Source organism: Suncus etruscus, chromosome 3 (assembly GCF_024139225.1).
Source record: "Suncus etruscus isolate mSunEtr1 chromosome 3, mSunEtr1.pri.cur, whole genome shotgun sequence".
In the NCBI taxonomy this organism is placed as follows: Eukaryota; Metazoa; Chordata; class Mammalia; order Eulipotyphla; family Soricidae; genus Suncus; species Suncus etruscus.
In genome coordinates, this window is record NC_064850.1 from 12,222,604 (window position 1) to 12,239,513 (window position 16,910).

A 16,910-nucleotide genomic window follows, 5' to 3' on the forward strand; every position below is an offset into this window, starting at 1 on the left:
CTGTGTAGCAGATGTGGTGTTGAAATTGTATTTGCCCGTTTGGAGGTCTTCTTACTTTGTGAAGGAATTTCTCAGACCTTTCCAAATTATCTTTCAGTATAAACAGTTAATCTAATTTCACACATTTTCAGAATGTAGTCCTATTTCTCTTTTTTTCCTTTTTAGTCATTAACTGGTTTATTTAAGAAAAGTTAAGCTTCTGTGTAATTTCCCCCCCTGAAGATTTAAGATGTGATGAGACAAATTACCTATGGCATACATTGTACAAGAAAAATACTTTTTTTTGGTGAATTTGTAAAGATTATAATTTAAATGTCAACATAAAATCTATGAAGGCATGGCCTTTATTCTAGCGCTATAATGTTTCCTACCACTTTGTTTATTTTGTATGACAATAATTGGGTCTAAAAGTGTTTTTTTTTCCTTTCTGTTTTTTCTGTGGGAGAAATTCAGGCGTGCCATGATCTTGATATCAAATACTAAATGCATTTGATCCTCCTAGTCACTCCTAGAACCTCTTCTAGTATCTGTTGTCCAACACCCACTCAGACTTTTTCTTTATTCATGTGTAAAAATAATTTGTTCAGGGCTGGAACGATAGTACAGTGGGTAGATAACTTGCCTTGTACATGGCTGATCTGGGGTCAATTTCCAGTACCCCATATGGTCCTCTGAGTAATTCCCAACTGCAAAAGTAGGAGTGATCCCTGAACATAGGGTCCTTGAGCTATCTGTGGCCCCCCCAAAATTTTTTTTTAATTCTGTCTTAATGATACAGAGTTTGGATAGACAAAAGAGTTCTGGAGATGAATGGCATTAATGGTTGCACAGTGATGTAAGACTCCTTAGTTGCCCTGAATTGCACACTTAAAAATGGCTGATGGTAAATTTTATGTTGTATGTATAGAATGTATGTATATAATGTTATTATATAATGTATGTATATATTAAGGAATGTATGTGTATGTATATATATTTGTTTTGGGGCCACACCTGGCAAGACTCAGAGATTACTATTGGCTCTGCATTGAGGACTTATTCTTGGCAGTACTCAGGAGACCATATGGGATGCCAGGGATTGAATCTGTGTTGGCCACATGTAAAGCAAGCATCCTACCCACTGGACAATCATTCAGGCTCCATAATTTTTTCATAATAAAAAACACTGTTTGAAAAAGAAAAGATCATACACATGTTATTTTATAGTCTGATTATAAATATATAAATAAATAAACATGTTTTTGCAATGTGATTTTTGTAGCTGAATATTTATTTTATCCTTTGGATGGGCCCCTTTTATTGAGGGCAATGTTTAAGCAAATCAAAAGAGAGAGCGAGCCCTTTCCTTTTTAAGTGGCTCACAGAGAGTTTTGTGATGCATGGCAGAGGACTCGGGGAAATAACCAGATGGTGGAAACTGAAACCCCCTGTGGGTCCTTTAACTGTGTCTGCCTTGTTCAAATGACTTTCGAAATAAACTGCTTTAGTGTGTCAACATGGCAACTTTGCCTTTTTTTTCCCCCAAGTAAAAAAATTTTGTTTTATTTGTCTAAAAGGATGTTTATTCCAGACTATTGGCTCTCTCGGGCTTCTTCCCAACTAAGTTAGTGTCCTCTTAGAGGAATCAAGGCCAATGAGAGTCATAGATGAAGAACTTCATGGACTGAGAAATGATTGGCTCAAACTAGGACCAGAAGCAGTGGTCATTAGTGGTCAGCCACCTTTCGCAAGGCTTTCTCCTGACTTAAGACATGTTTCCCTGAGCTACTCTTTTTTCTGAGACCCTACTGAGAGGGTATTCAGCTTTTCCCCACCTCTCCTATCCCTTTCCTTTTTTGAGTCATCATTTCTTCACAATGCCTCTTTGGGGATGCAATTTTTTTTTTAACAATCTGGGCCCCTGCTTTTGGTTTTTAGGTTACACCCAGTGGTGCTTAGGGGTTACTTCTGGCTCTCCACTCAGGAATTACTCCTGGTGGTGCTCAAGGGACCATATGGGATGCCAAGGATTGAACCCAGGTTGGCTTATGTGCAAGGCAAACACAGTACTCACTGTATTATCACTCTGGCCCAATCTAGACTCCTTGTTTCTTTTTATCTTCTGTTCCCTCTCTTCCCTCTCTTGAAAAAGGCGTTGTAATGACCAAGGGTCAGTTCACACACTTGCCTGACCATGGTGCATACACTATTACTTGTGTTGTATACCAAGTATTCTGCCCCCCTTTTAGTTGTGGGGCTCATGAACATAGAGATCTCATGCCTACATACATGCTTAGCAAAAGTTATACTCCCGTTTCCATTGTTGTTCCATCTTTTAGATGCTCATCAGGTGTCATGTCCTCAGTTGTGTGCTCCCATCCCTGGGATTGCCAGTGTGGTTGGAAATCTTTATAGTGCTAAAAGTTATAAACAAGAGCAGGTATGCCAGGATCATACTTGACACCTATGGCATAACCTTGGGCTAGGCTGATAGCATTATACTTGCAAAGTCAACACTTTATCCCCTGAGCCACTCCTGCACCATCCCTATGCTGGTTAATGCTCTTTTCTGTCCTCCAAGTCCTCACCATGTTGTTCCCATCTTTTCAATCTTATTTCCCTCTACTGTTCTCCCAATTGCTTCTAACTGTGTTTTATTTTATTTTATTTTATTCGGTCTTAATTTCTCTCTAGTCTTATTTAAAAATCCTGTAGACGGTCTAGTAATTATAAGTATGATATTTGTAAATAGATACCCTTAGATTCAAATTTGAAGTTTTTTTATTATGAACTCTTGGACAAATTATCTGTAATTCTGTTTTCAAATGTGTTAGTAGGGTTGTTGCAAAGATTAACAGGTAATGTTTGTAAAGTTCTAAGGACTGTGACAGGTATAGAGTAAGGCCTCAGTAGATGGTCCTCATATAATTATGATCTTTTGTACTGGTTTCTAAGTTTACTCAATTCATCTTTCAAAATTGTTCTACCTCAACTGCATATTTATAATTACGTTTCCTCTTCTCTATTTCAACTTGTCTCTATTTTTGCCTCCTACTCATTTTGGAACTCACTTCAGTCTGGCTTTCCAAGTATTTCAAGTTTCACTCCTCATTCCAATCTTACTAATTTCCCTCAGCCAACTTCACTCTCCAAGCCTGGTCAGCCTCCAGTGAATCCATCTCTCAGTAGCTTAGGTTAGAAACACAAGAAATACCCTTCTCATCTTCTTTTCTCCCTACATTCCATCACCGAAAGAATTCTCATGACTCTATTCCCTAAATATTTTCCAGATATTTTTGACACCTCTTTTATTGGGGGGGGGATATGCTACCATTGTAGCTCCAGAATTGTTACCCTCAGTCTTGTAAGAATAGGGTTCTACTTTCATCCCTATAACACACTAAATCATACTGTAAACTTAAGGAGCAGCAATAGGGCTGTGAAGTCCTTTGATCTGGCCATAGGATACCTATTCTTCCCTTAGCTGCCTTCACAATATCTGAGTTGTGTCACCCAGGAAAGATGTTATAAATATTCAAATTGTCCTTGGCAGAAAATAAGTACCCCAATCCTGATGTAAATGGGGATCTTCTGCTGATTCTCTTTCTCATTCTAAAATTCTTTGGGACTTCTTACTGCCTGTTGGGCTGAGCTGTTCTTGAACAGGCTCAACGTAGCTCTGTATCTAGTGCCTTTGTTATCCTAATTGCTCTAGCAACTGTTTTTTAATTTTTTAATTTTTGTATTATTTTTGAGGAGTGGGTGGCTATTTTTGGTGAGTGTTCTCTTGTCTCTGAGCTCTTGTTTTCATTACCTCTCTGATTATCTCCTATCTAATTCCTGTGTAGCCGTCCATTCTCCTTCAAACTTGACTTCTTCCAGCAAACCCTGTAGGTTTAGAGACCTTGTAGTCTATTGCACACTACCCTATCAAGAGCATCAAGAACACTGTTCTTGTTGTATGTCCTTCTGTCTCACAAAATTTCTGACATTGAGGGCCCTAATCCTGTTTGCTCATAAGTGTGTTTCCTACTATAGCACCTCAACTGTAGTTGATAATCAGCAAATGTCTATTAAATGTTAGAGAATTAATTCAGGGAGGAGGAAAAATGACTTTATATCACCCTTCTCAGGACTTAGAGCTAAATATGGTATTTTTGTATTTGTCTTTGAATGGCTTTTGGAATGTAAGTAAATGGAAAATAATGAGACTGAAAAAAATAATGCAACTTTTTGAACATTATTTTACATATTCCCTTATTTGCAAATGTTTTAACATTTATTTTTATTATGTATTGTAAATATCCCCCCACCCCGGTCCAAAAATAAAAACCCACACATTCCCCATCTCCCCAAATGTGGATCCTTTTGAGTGTAACATGAATTTAGCATCAGGACTTCTGCCAACTTTCATTCAGTCTTCTAGCTGTATTTGGATTACATCTTCATGGGTAATTTTATGAAGTTTTTCAACTAGAAGTTGAGTTTAAATCATGCTGTCTTCAATTTGGCACATTCGAGAAGATAATAAAGCCCATTGAATTCTTTTTCTCCAACAAACTAAATAGAAAGCATAAGGAGGACAGAGGACTGTTTCTTAGACACTTGGAGACCCTTCATAACCACCCCACCAACCAGGCTGCTGTGCAGACGGAGCTTCCTTAGAGGGAACTGCTGATGGATTTGTCTGGTAAAGTGGGCTATGAAGTTAAGTCATCCTGACAGAGAAAAATGTATTCTCTACAAATACCTGGAGAATATACAATAATAGCCAATTTTTTTCCCTTCAAATTTATTTTCTAAGAGTTTTATCATTAAAGGCAATTGGCCCTACGAGAAGTTTGTATTTATTTTTTTTAAAACAGGTAGATTTGCATTGTTTGTTTTACTTGTCTTCCTCATGTGACGATTATTTGGCTATTTGATAATATAATTTGAGAAAGATCTCATTCTTTTTTCAGTGCATGTTGGATCAAAAATCTAAGTAGAAAAATTTGCAGGGAATTATTTTTGATCCTATTGTTACAGGACCTTTCATATCACTAGAAGCTGGAAGTAGTGAGAATTCCTTTCTGACCTAGAGCAGGTTAGACTTCCATTTTCAGAATTGTTCCTTTCCATGGAAATCTTTACTAAAAGGCGAAAGATTTATGCGATCTGAAGAGAAACCAGAGAAGACTTCCATTTGCAAATCAGAAACCTCATTTGCCTTCTTAGATCTATAGCAAAAATGTTATGAAGATCATTTATATAACCCAACTTAGTACATTATTATCAGATAGAATTAATAAAATAATGGGAACATAATAATAAAACATTAAAATTATTAAATAATAAAATACTAATAAAATGGCCACCCATTATTTTAACCTGTTAACCATTTCAGCAGATTTAGATGTCACTTTTGACAAAATGACAAGTTTATTATTTCAAAGTCTCTCAGAGGAAAATAATACCATAAAGTTAGGAAAAAGTCCTTTGGGGAGAAAAAAAATGAAGAGAAAAAAATAAACAAATAATAAGAGAAAAGATAAATAGTAAAGAATAAAGAGTTCTATTTTATTTTCTCAAAAATTTCTCTGATAATTGTACATAGAGAATATGGCTTACCTGAAGATCTTGGGATTAATAGTGTTGCAAATTAGGCAAATTTATTACCGAAAGAACTTACATTTCAAATAGAAGCATGAAGACAAAACTGAATTAATAATTAAGGACCTCTAAAGTTAAATTACCTCAAATCCATTTGCTGAAACATGGATGAATCTAGAGTGTATCATGCTGGGTGAACTGAGTCAGAGGGAGAGAGTTGAATGTGGAATGATCTTACTCTTATGTTGGATATAAAGAAAGATAGTATTGGGGGTGGGAATAACTAAAGCCTAAAGGCAATAGAAATAAAGAGCAGGAGAACTGGTCCTTAAAAGGAAGCATGCAAGGAGGGTGGGGAAGAGGTGGGAGAGGCCAGTAAATGGTTAGTCTGGACCAAGAATAGGTGTTGAAAGGAGGTAAAGTGACAGGCTAACAGTATTGTAAACCACATGTAAATTCTGAATGAGGATAGAAGAAGGGAAAACAAAAGGCAGAAAGTGTCTCTGACCATTAGAGGATAGAAACTGGGAACATTTATGGAGGGAAGTGGACACTGGTGAAGGGACTGGGTTTATAACATTGAACCTGAAACCCAATCATGAATAACTTTTTTAAAAATTACTTTATTTAGGGGCCAGAGTGATAGTGTAGCAGTAGGGCACTTGCCTTTCATGCGGCTGACCCAAGACAGCCTTGGTTCGATTCCCAGCGTCCCATATGGTTCCCCAAGCCAGGAGCAATTTCTGAGCACATAGCCAGGAATAACCCCTGAGCATCATTGGGTGTGGCCCCAAAAACAAAAAAAAAAAAAGGAAAAGAAAAACAATTACTTTATTTAAATATTGTGTTCTATAAGGTTGTTCATGATACAGTTTTTCCTTTCACAGCTACATAGTAGTTTGTGATTGAGTTTCTGTCATACAATGTATAACTCTCCCTTTACCAGTGCAAATTTTCTGCTACCAATATCCCCAGTTTCCCTCCCCCTCTCCTCATCCTTCCCACCCTCTCCTCTGCCTGCCTCTGTGGCAGACATTCCTGCCCCCCCCTTCTGTTTTTTTTTTTCCTTTTAGGAAATAAAAAACTGTGGTTTGCAATATTTTATGCATATCACTTTATCTTCTTGCAGCACCCAGTTCTTGCCCAGAGTGACCATCTCATTCTCATTGTCAAAGTGGTCCCTTTCTGCCCTAACTGAATTCCCCCACCATTTGTTGCAAGCTTCCTACCATGGTCTGGTTGTCCTCCTCTTAGCCCTCCTCTTGCTTCTGGATATATGGAGTGAATTATGCTAAGCAAAATGAGTCAGAGGGAGAGAGATATACATAAAATGATTGCACTCATTTGTGGGATTTAGAAAAACATTAGCATGGTAATAATATGATAAATATATATATTTTTTTGGCTTTTTTTGGGTCACACATGGCAGCGTTCAGGGGCTACTCCTGACTCTGCGCTCAGAAATCACTTCTGGCAGGCTCAGGGGACCATATGGGATGCAGGGATTCGAACCACCATCCTTCTGATGTAAGGCAAACACCTTACCTCCATGCTATCTCTCCAGTCCCTTTTTTTTTTTTTTATCTTTGTAGCTTTGTAATTTACAGTGATTCAATAGAAATGTTAAAAAATTATCCCAGATCCTGGTTTCAATGTGCTCTCTGATATTTTTTGGGCTTCAATAATTTAAATATCTAGTTAATAAAAGTTAGATTATAGAGTCTATATTCAGAGATGTCTTTTTTTTTTTTTTTTTTTTAGTTTTTGGGCCACACCTGTGGTGCTCATACTCCTGGCTCTGCTTCCAGGAATTACTCCTGGCAGTGCTCAGAGAACCATATGAGATGCTGAAGGTTAAACCCTGGTTGGTCTTGTGCAAGGCAAACGCTCTACCCACTACGCTATCACTTTGGCCTCAAGGGATGTCAGAGTTTTTAATTTATTTATAGAGTTTGTTCCTTTTGCCCTTTTAACTTTGTTTAAAATTTAAATATGTTATAGCAGAGCCAGGATTAAGAAACCCTTGAGTGTCACCAGGTGTGATCCAAGAACAAAAACAAAAACAAAAGTGAGTTGTCGAGCGCTACTAGAAAGGATGCCAGGATGCCAGTTTAAAAGTGTTCAAAAGTAAACTGTTTTGTTTTATGTACATGTTCAGACGTTGTGAAATCACCCACGATAGTAAAGAAAACCAAAAAGTATTTTAGGAGCCGGAGAGACAGTTTAGTTAGTGGGTGAAGGCACTAATGGCGCTTTGATCTTTGGCTCCCCAAGGACTGCCTTAAGTAATCCCTGAGCACAGAGACAAGATTAGCTCTGACCACTGCATGCGGCTCCCAAACTAACAAACTAACTAAATAAAAATTGTCTTTTAATAATGAAAAATAATTTTCTCACAGATTAACAGCTTCTGAATTATAGTCTTGGATAGAATATGAAAATAGGAAAATTCGGCATTAATCTTTCTTTATGGAATAATAATATGCAAAGAAAAACTCACTTCATTACTTCATTACACTTTTCCTATTTCATTTCTCCAGAAAGTTCATTTTAGCTGCTATTTATATCAGTGGCAAAACATACATCAGAGTTAAGGAATAGCTGTCAGAAAAGTTTTCCTATTGCACCACTTTTTTTTTTTGTTTTGTTTTTATGATTGGAAGGGTTGGGGAGGGTCTGAGCTGCCACTTACACTCTGGGCATCACCTGCACCATGCCTTTCTGTGGTAGCAAGGAAAAAAATGTGCCCTAGTAAGAGCCCTGGGGTACAGCGGACAGTACACAAACCTTTGAACAAAAAATGAACTCACACTTAAATCTCGGTTCGGCAGTTTTCTTAGTCCGAAACAAACCATGTCTTTTGATTATTAGAGATTGAGTGAGTTGAAGTTGTGAGGAAAAACGATGTCACTTCATGTTTATGATATGGTAATGACTTACTATTGGAGTTATGACTCTTGTTTCAGAGCATAAAAGGTAGTTGTAATCTTTAGTAATCCATTTCCGACCAGAATGACAGCATTGCACCTGCCTTGCATTTAACTGACTCTGGTTTGAATCCCTGGCACCATCTATAGTCACTTGAGCACCACTTGTGGTCACCTGTGTACAAAGCCAGGAACAGCTCATAAACATCTTCAGGTGACCAACCCATACTTCCCCACTCCCAAAGCAAAGGTTCATTACTATTATTGCCCTGTTGCTATTGACTCAATACATTTATTAATGCCATTCACTAAGATTTATAGAATAACACAAAATCACAGTCAAATATCCTTTTGACACAAAGAAAATGTCAGAATTAGAGTTAGAAAAGTAGAAAGTGGGCCCGGAGAGATAGCACAGCGGCGTTTGCCTTGCAAGCAGCCGATCCAGGACCAAAGGTGGTTGGTTTGAATCCCGGTGTCCCATATGGTCCCCCGTGCCTGCCAGGAGCTATTTCTGAGCAGACAGCCAGGAGCAACCCCTGAGCACTGCCGGGTGTGGCCCCAAAAACCAAAAAAAGAAAAGAAAAGAAAAGAAAAGTAGAAAATGATGCATACTCTATCCTAGAAGATGATAATGATTAGTTATATTGTAAATTTCAAATCCAGATTAACCAAATTATGTCAGGATATAGAAGCTGTAATAAAATTATTTGTGACTGTGAAGGAGGGATAAGCCCACAATATTCAGGCTGTCACTTCTCACTCAGGAATCTTCACTCCAGGTTTACCTTCAGGAGTGACCTTTAGTGTTGCAAAAGGGACCAAGCATACATATGCAGAACTTGGATTGAGACTGAATTGGTTACAAGTAAGGCAAGCATTTTACCTTTTTTGCTATCTGTCGGGCCCTCCCCCCAAATTGTTCTTATGGTCAGTTATTCTCTGCTTTATTATTCTTTGTAGTTTCCTGTATCGTTAGAAATCTTTAATGCTTTGTTTTCATATTGTATGTTAGTGTCTAGTATTTGATAATGTGTAGCTATTGCCGATTGAATTTGGCAATAGCTGAAGGGGAGACACTTTTGCCATTTTCATATATCTAATAGTTAAATGTATAGGTCACATATTAAGGACATAAGAGCCTTTAGAGAGAATATTCAATTGAAAACATTGTGCCCCATTTCTTAATAGCATAAATGAAAATGCTGGCTTATATCCAATTAACTAAGGTTCAATGATGTGCAGTTGTTACATCTTACAAAAATCATTCTCCCACCAGGAAATCTTGGCAGCTATATTGATACTTCTCCTGAGAGAAGCAGAAGGAACTATAAAGAGGGCATGAAATCTACTTTAAAAGAATTACTTTCTAATTCCATTTTTTTTAAATGTCAAGAGAGATCAGACTAGGAAGTCAGTCCCTCACTTGATTTTTTCTTCCTGTTTCCCAATAATTAATTATGTTACTACTGGATCTGAGATTCTCAGCTCCTTCTGACCTATTTTTCCTGCAAGGAACCTCCAATCCATCCTAACAGTTGACCCCTAATCTTGTGCCATGGCCCACTACACATATTTATGCAATTGTCTGAGGCCCTTGGCCCACAGGATTGCCATATGGCCCCTGGTTGCGAAATGCTTCTCTGGCTCTCTCTTACTGTTCAGATGTTATGATTTGTTATGATTTGTAGTATGGCCTAAGTGAATGTTGTAGAAGTGGAAGTTGGATCTGATCTAGATGGCAGTCTTGGGGTTAGTTTCCAAGACCCTATTTTCCCTAGAAAAGAAAAGTTTTAATAGGCATTTTTTCCAGTAATTAGTGGGCTTATTTGTACCTTGTGTCCTGTCTTGACTCAGCATTGATCTCTGCAGTCTCTAAAAACCATTTCTTCTTATTTCAGAATCCCTTTTCTACCCAATCCTATCAAGGCTTTCAAGGGCATTATTTATTATAGCCTCACATTATCCTAGGGAGCTTGATAGAGTTTTTTTGGCTCCAGCTTTATTTTTAAAGTCAAGGGAGGAAAGATAAGTCTCTTTTCTAAGGTCACAAGATGAGGTTATGACAGAGGCAGAAATGTTCCTAATTGCAACTAAGATGCAGGTTGGCTTTTCTTTAAAGACACTTGACACCTAGCCTGTATGGAAAATATGTGCTACCGCCAGAGTACTTTGCTGTTTAGTTATTCTTTGCCTGTTAAAGTCATGGCTAGAGTACCAATAAAAATGGAAAGAACAGCCAAGCTTTCTTTCCTTTAGTCTTTGCTTACTTGCATGTGAGCCTTTAGATAGTGAGTGCTTTTATTTCCCGAGGATTACCTTTCTGACTTTATAGGTAACTTAGAGTTTTTCTTTATGCATTGTGATAATGAGAAATTTGGAGGAAGTTATTCTTTTTCAAGTAAAGCTTTAAAAAAATTGTTTTAACTCAGCACCATAAATTGTTATGCACGAAAGATTAAAAAAAATGTGTGTTGGGGTGTTTCCGAGATACCACTTTGGTCTGTGATTGGGCAAGCGAAGAGACCATGGAGCCATGTCCTCCCCTTGTTGCCTGCTGAAGCTTCCGACTCCCTGAGAGGCTTTTGCTTCCTAATTGCTGGAAGTTGAAAGTTCAGCAGACCCCTCCCAGCCCCTTGCAGGAACAAGGAAGCCTGGGGTCTCTTTTAAATTGCACCTCATTGGAAACCAATTGCTGGGACCCTGAGCAGGTGTCCAGGAATAACCCTGGGGATGGGGAGGAAGGAGAGAGAAGGCTGTATCTTCAACTTATCTTGGCCAAAAAGCTGACAGCATGGAACCTTGCCGTGACACGTTGGGGAGTCGGAAGCTTCAGCAGGCAACAAGGGGAGGACATGGCTCCATGATCTATTCGCTTGCCCAATCACAGACCAAAGTGGTATCTCGGAAACAACCCCCTTCCTCTTGACTATTTCTAAAACATAAAAGGGTCACGTGTATCTCCTTTGTATATCTCAGATGTATTCCCTTAACATCTATAACTCTTGTCGAATATCCTCATATAGTGACAATTTTGCCCACTGGATTTGTTATTTGATTGTTTGATTTTCCCCCTTTGAGATCTTTTTTTATAAGCAATACTGGTAGAAGAGTATCGCTGTATAGATTTCATGTTTGTACCAAGTTATGGGGAATTTTGGACTTTATTCGTCGGCCCCCAGATGCACCAACAATATCTTGTGGCATTGCTTCTCTTGCATAGGCACATTAAAATGGGGAAAATAATACATATGCAAACAAATTCTTATCTAATAGAGATGGGAACACAAATTTGATAATGTAATTAGGCCTTTTACCCTGAACATTGGCATAATGATTTGGCTCAGGCCTCAGAAGAATGGGCATCGCCCACACACACCTGAACAATGGATACCATCTATGGAAAAAACCACAATTGCCTTTAACATTACAAGGATCCAAGCCTCTACCAGGGAAGACCTACCACTGCTTTGGCATTGACTTACTCCAAAGAGTGCTCCCAACACCCAGACGACTCAGCAACAGTCTTCATGCAGGGCAGATCGCTCTGCATTTAATGGTATGCTGAAACTAGAGGATGCTCCACATCAGCCTGACATTGATGAAAGAAATGCACAGAATCCAGAGTCTTTAAATATAAGAACTGATGCCAACAATAGCTAAAGTGTGAAAAAGTTTCACCGGGACCTTGAGAATGACTGGAGTTGGATGAACTGGTATGCCTGGAACCCAGAGTCTGTCTTATGCTAATAAACTTCTAGGGTGAGGCCTTTTTGTAATCAGGTCAAGGAGTTTTTCTCCATTTTCCCATTTTTCTGGACCTATGCAAACAATGGCGATTCCCACTATCACACCTTTAATAAATTTTTTTTACTCTTATCCTTTAAGGAAATAAAATACAACTTACTGAACTTAAAAACAAATAACTGTAGTAGAATGCCTGTCTCGAATACAGGCAGGGGATAGGAAGGGGGAGGGGGTAATGTTACACTGGTGAAGGGAGGTGTTCTGGTTATGACTGTAACCCAAATATGATCATGTTACTTAAATAAAAATATATTTAAAAAATGTGTGTTGGTATTTTGTGCTACATTGATCACTGCTGGGGCTACTTATGGCTCTGTTCTAGGATCCAAGACCTGTAGGCAGTGATGAAGCAGTTCTAGGGCTACAATCATGGTTAGCTACATGCAAGGCAAATGCCTGATCCCTATACAAACTCTTTGGCCCATCAGTAGTTTGTGTGTGCATGTTGTGTGTGTGTGGGGGGGGGGGGATGATTAACATGGAGAGGATTGGTCCATACCTGACAGATCACTTCTAGGAATGCTTATAGACACATATAAGCATTCCTAGCTTATATGCATTTAGAGACCCATAAATAGTACCAGGGATCAAACCAGGGCCAGCTGTTTGCATTGTAAATGATAGCCCCTATATTAATTCCTCTGTTCCTCTCCCACTCCAGCACTATTTTTAAAAGACACACTTTTTTTTGCTCTTGAAGTGAAGATTTTGAAACTGATATCTCCAATTCAAATTTCTCAAATTAAGTGGTCATTTAATTTTATTTTATTTGCAGGAGGAGGTTTGGACCACACCTTATGATGCTCATAGGTCATTCCTGACTACACACAGGAATTACTCATGATAGACTTGTAAACTATATAGGATGCTGGGGACTGAATCTGGATTGGTCATCTGTAAAGCAAGTGCCTTGTCTAATTACATAGTCCACTAATTATTTAATTTATAATTAATTCTTTTACCTTTTTTTTTTCTTCAGTATCTTCCCTACTTAGACATTTTGACCAGGACAAAAATTGCTTTTCTTTTTCCCTTTTATTTAATTTCCACTTCTCAAATTAACTGGCATGCCAATATTCTATTTTAGAAGGAATTGCAGAACGTGTGGCAAGCATAGTCTTTTAGTGAAGCCAGGTTAGCACTGCTGGCTGTTCTGATCACTCATACATTTCAACTTTTTAAAACTCTTCCATGTGCCTCAAGCATCTCCAATTTGTGAACGAATCACACTATATTTATCCCTGTTGTGTATGTCCACATGTTTGTTTTGCACTTGTAATAACAGTTGACAGTCATAAATTTTTCCATATGCTCCAGCTTTTAGACATAAACAATGTGTGTGTTGTTACAGTTCTCTCAGCTTTGAAGACTTATAAACAATTCCATAGAATATTATAGCTGGTTTTGAAAGTCATTCATGTAAGTATGCTCTCCATGAAAGGAATGGATATTAGTTGAATTTTCATTCTTTTAATATTAACTGGTTAGATAACCAGTTGAGCAGCCGTTTAGCTGCTTTTAGTTTTTCCAAGATTTGCCAGAGCAATGAAGATCTGTTTTTGCAAGTTCCAATTAATACTAGTTGACATCATCAATGACCATTTTTTGTGGAATAAATTCTCTCATTCTCTCAACAGTTTACTTGGACTAGAGGAATTAGTAACATAACTTTGGCTTTTCTTAAAATTTCCCCTTTATATTTTATAAATTAAAATTTGGATATTGGCTTGTAACATTGACATGGAAAGCATTTATATTGTGGTGGTTATTTAATTATAGAAAAAAATCTTTATGATTTTTTTAAAAGCAGGATTGTGGGTTGTTTTTGTATTCCCATAGGAATCAAGTCTTTGACTGGTTTTACTGGTAAAAATTGATGAAAATGTCTTTTTTATTTTTCCAAATATTTGTCACGTACATTTCTGTTCTTTATGTATGATGCAATGGTATGCTTTCATTAGTTGACTTTTTTCTTTTTTTGACATTAGTTAATTTAAAAAAATATTTTGGTCCATATGAATTTTATTAATTTTGTTAAGTATAAATGTGACTAAAATACAAATAGCAATACTTTTAGGTTAATTTTTTTATTTTTATTCACTTTATACACTAAATTTATAATATTTATTTGGTGATATTTGTTATTGTTTTGGGGCTATACCCTATGGTGCTCAGGGATCACTCCTGGCTGGGCTTGGGGAAATATATCTTGTTCTAGAGAGGCTTGGGGAAATATATCTTGTTCTAGGGATCAAACACAGGTTGTCTTTATACAAGGCAAGTGCTCTGCTGGTCATACTCTACCTCTGGACCATCTCCAAGTAATTTTTAAATTAGAAAATTAAAAATTTGACAGGTATACTGTGTGGGACATAGCTTGTATTTATTGGTGTGCCCCTGACAGCTCTTGAGAACCAATAATTAAAATTTAGAATTGTCGTAAGTTGGTCACTATTAAAATTTTGATGTAGATTTATAATTAAACTATATACAAAATACTCATAACTTTGATTATTTTCATAGTATTTTACTAACTCCTTATATAGCTACTTCTATGAGTTGTGTCTGTACTGGAAATGCTCTGTAATAGTGTATACCTCTAATCATCTCTTCCAATGTTGTCTTTGGGCTTGTTTATTTTGGTAACTTGACATTGATCATAGTAGAAGTACTAGCACCATGGATGTTTGCAAGCTCATTAAATCAGGACTTGTAATTGTCTGTACTTAATTTAAAGTGATAAAGACGGTTAAAATCATGCTCAATCATGCTAATGGACTTTCATAAGATCAGGCACAATGCAAGCATGCCATCTTTAACCACTTATATACTGATATTCAGCATAGTCATGGTAGTCCTTATTATGGTGGTTTGACAAGTAAAAGAAATTAAAGGGACTTAAATTGGAAATGAAGAAGTTTAGCTATCAGTATTTGCAGATGACATATTACACATAGCCCTAAAGACTTTACCAAAAGTCTTTTTTTTTTTAATTTTTATTTTGATCTTGTAGGAACAATAAACTAATATAGGAAAGTAGCAGTCTACAAAATCGTAACACAAAAATCTGTTGATATTCTGGATGCAAACACATTTGAAGAGAAAACCTTTTTTATATTCATTAAATTACTTTTACTTACAATGTTATTCATAATACAGTTGTTTCAGGCCTACAATGTTTTAATAGTAATCCCACTACCAGTGGGATTGACTACCATCAATGTTCCCAGTTTCCTTTCCTGATCATGATTTACTCTTTTGACAAGCTCAAAACAAATTTAGTATATATTGTTTGCTCCAGGAAAACTTAGAGGAATAACAAATGTACTCTTGGTGTGCTGTGAGTAATATTAAATTAGGAGGAGCTCTGGCCACAGAATTTAGGAGTTATGGAGATTGTTATAGTGGAGTGTAGGTGTTGAGAACTAATTCTTTTAAATATCACCTAAAATTGTGTCCCCAAACACTAAAAACATAGGTATAACAAAGGAGTTGAAAGACATACTTCAGGGGCCGGGCGGTGGCACTAAAGGTAAGGTGCCTGCCTTGCCTACGCTAGCCTTGGATGGACCGCGGTTCGATCCCCCAGTGTCCCATATGGTCCCCCAAGCCAGGAGCAACTTCTGAGCACATAGCCAGGAGTAACCCCTGAGCGTTACCGGGTGTGGCCCAAAAACCAAAAAAAAAAAAAAAAAACCAAAAAAAAAAACCAGAAAAAAAAAAAAAGAAAGACATACTTCAAAAATTATGAATCAGTATAAAAGGAATATGCATACCCAGTAAAAACTGAGCAGTATAAATAAAAAAAAAGAAGTAGAAAAGACCAATAAAATGGAAAAATTTTAATCCTTATGTACTAGATGAATTAACACTGTGAATTTGAACATCCTGCCTGAAGTACTGTTCAGATTCATTACAATCCCTGTGAACATTCCTGTGGCATTCTTTAAGGACATAGAACAAATACTGCTAAATTTGTGTGCAATCATAAAAACCCCCAGAATAGCCAGAGTAATTCTGGTGGGAAAAAAACGACGTGAGGCATTGATTCTCTGGTTTTAAATTGTACTATAAAGTATCATAATAAAACCATTGTGGTACTGGAATAGGAATAGACATTTATACCAGTAGAAAAGAATTGAGAGCCCAAAAGTAAAACCACAGATGTATGGATAGTAAAGTTGTGACAAAGAAAGTAAGTGAATTTTTCATTAAATGATGGTAGGAATACGGATTAGCTATGTGCAATCAATCAATCAAAAAAAATATTAAAAAGGGAGAAAAATAAATGAACCCCAATCTTATACTACACACACTAAACTTAATTTAAAATGAATTTAAGGCCTTCATATTAACTTAAGTCCATAAATTATATCAGGAAAACAGACGAAATACTGTCATTTTGGCTATAGAGGGGCCAATGATTTGACTCCATTGGCAAAGAAAATAAAAGACAAAATAACAAATGTAACTCCTATCAAACTAAAAAGAAGTGACAAAGTATTTACACTAAAAAGTAATGATCAGAAGGTACCCTAACAGATGGGAGAAAGTGCTGATATATTATAAGCTGAAATCAGACTAATATCCAAGGTAATTAACACA

At 37.0% G+C, this 16,910-nt stretch overlaps 1 protein-coding gene and 1 pseudogene across 1 annotated transcript in view; one reads left to right on the forward strand and one right to left on the reverse strand.

The window, feature by feature from the left end:
• The window catches only part of RAD51B (RAD51 paralog B), a 632,113-nt gene that overhangs the window by 166,515 nt on the left and 448,688 nt on the right, over positions 1 to 16,910 (forward strand). The window lies entirely within an intron of this gene.
• On the reverse strand, positions 5,071 to 5,156 carry LOC126005507 (uncharacterized; annotated as a pseudogene).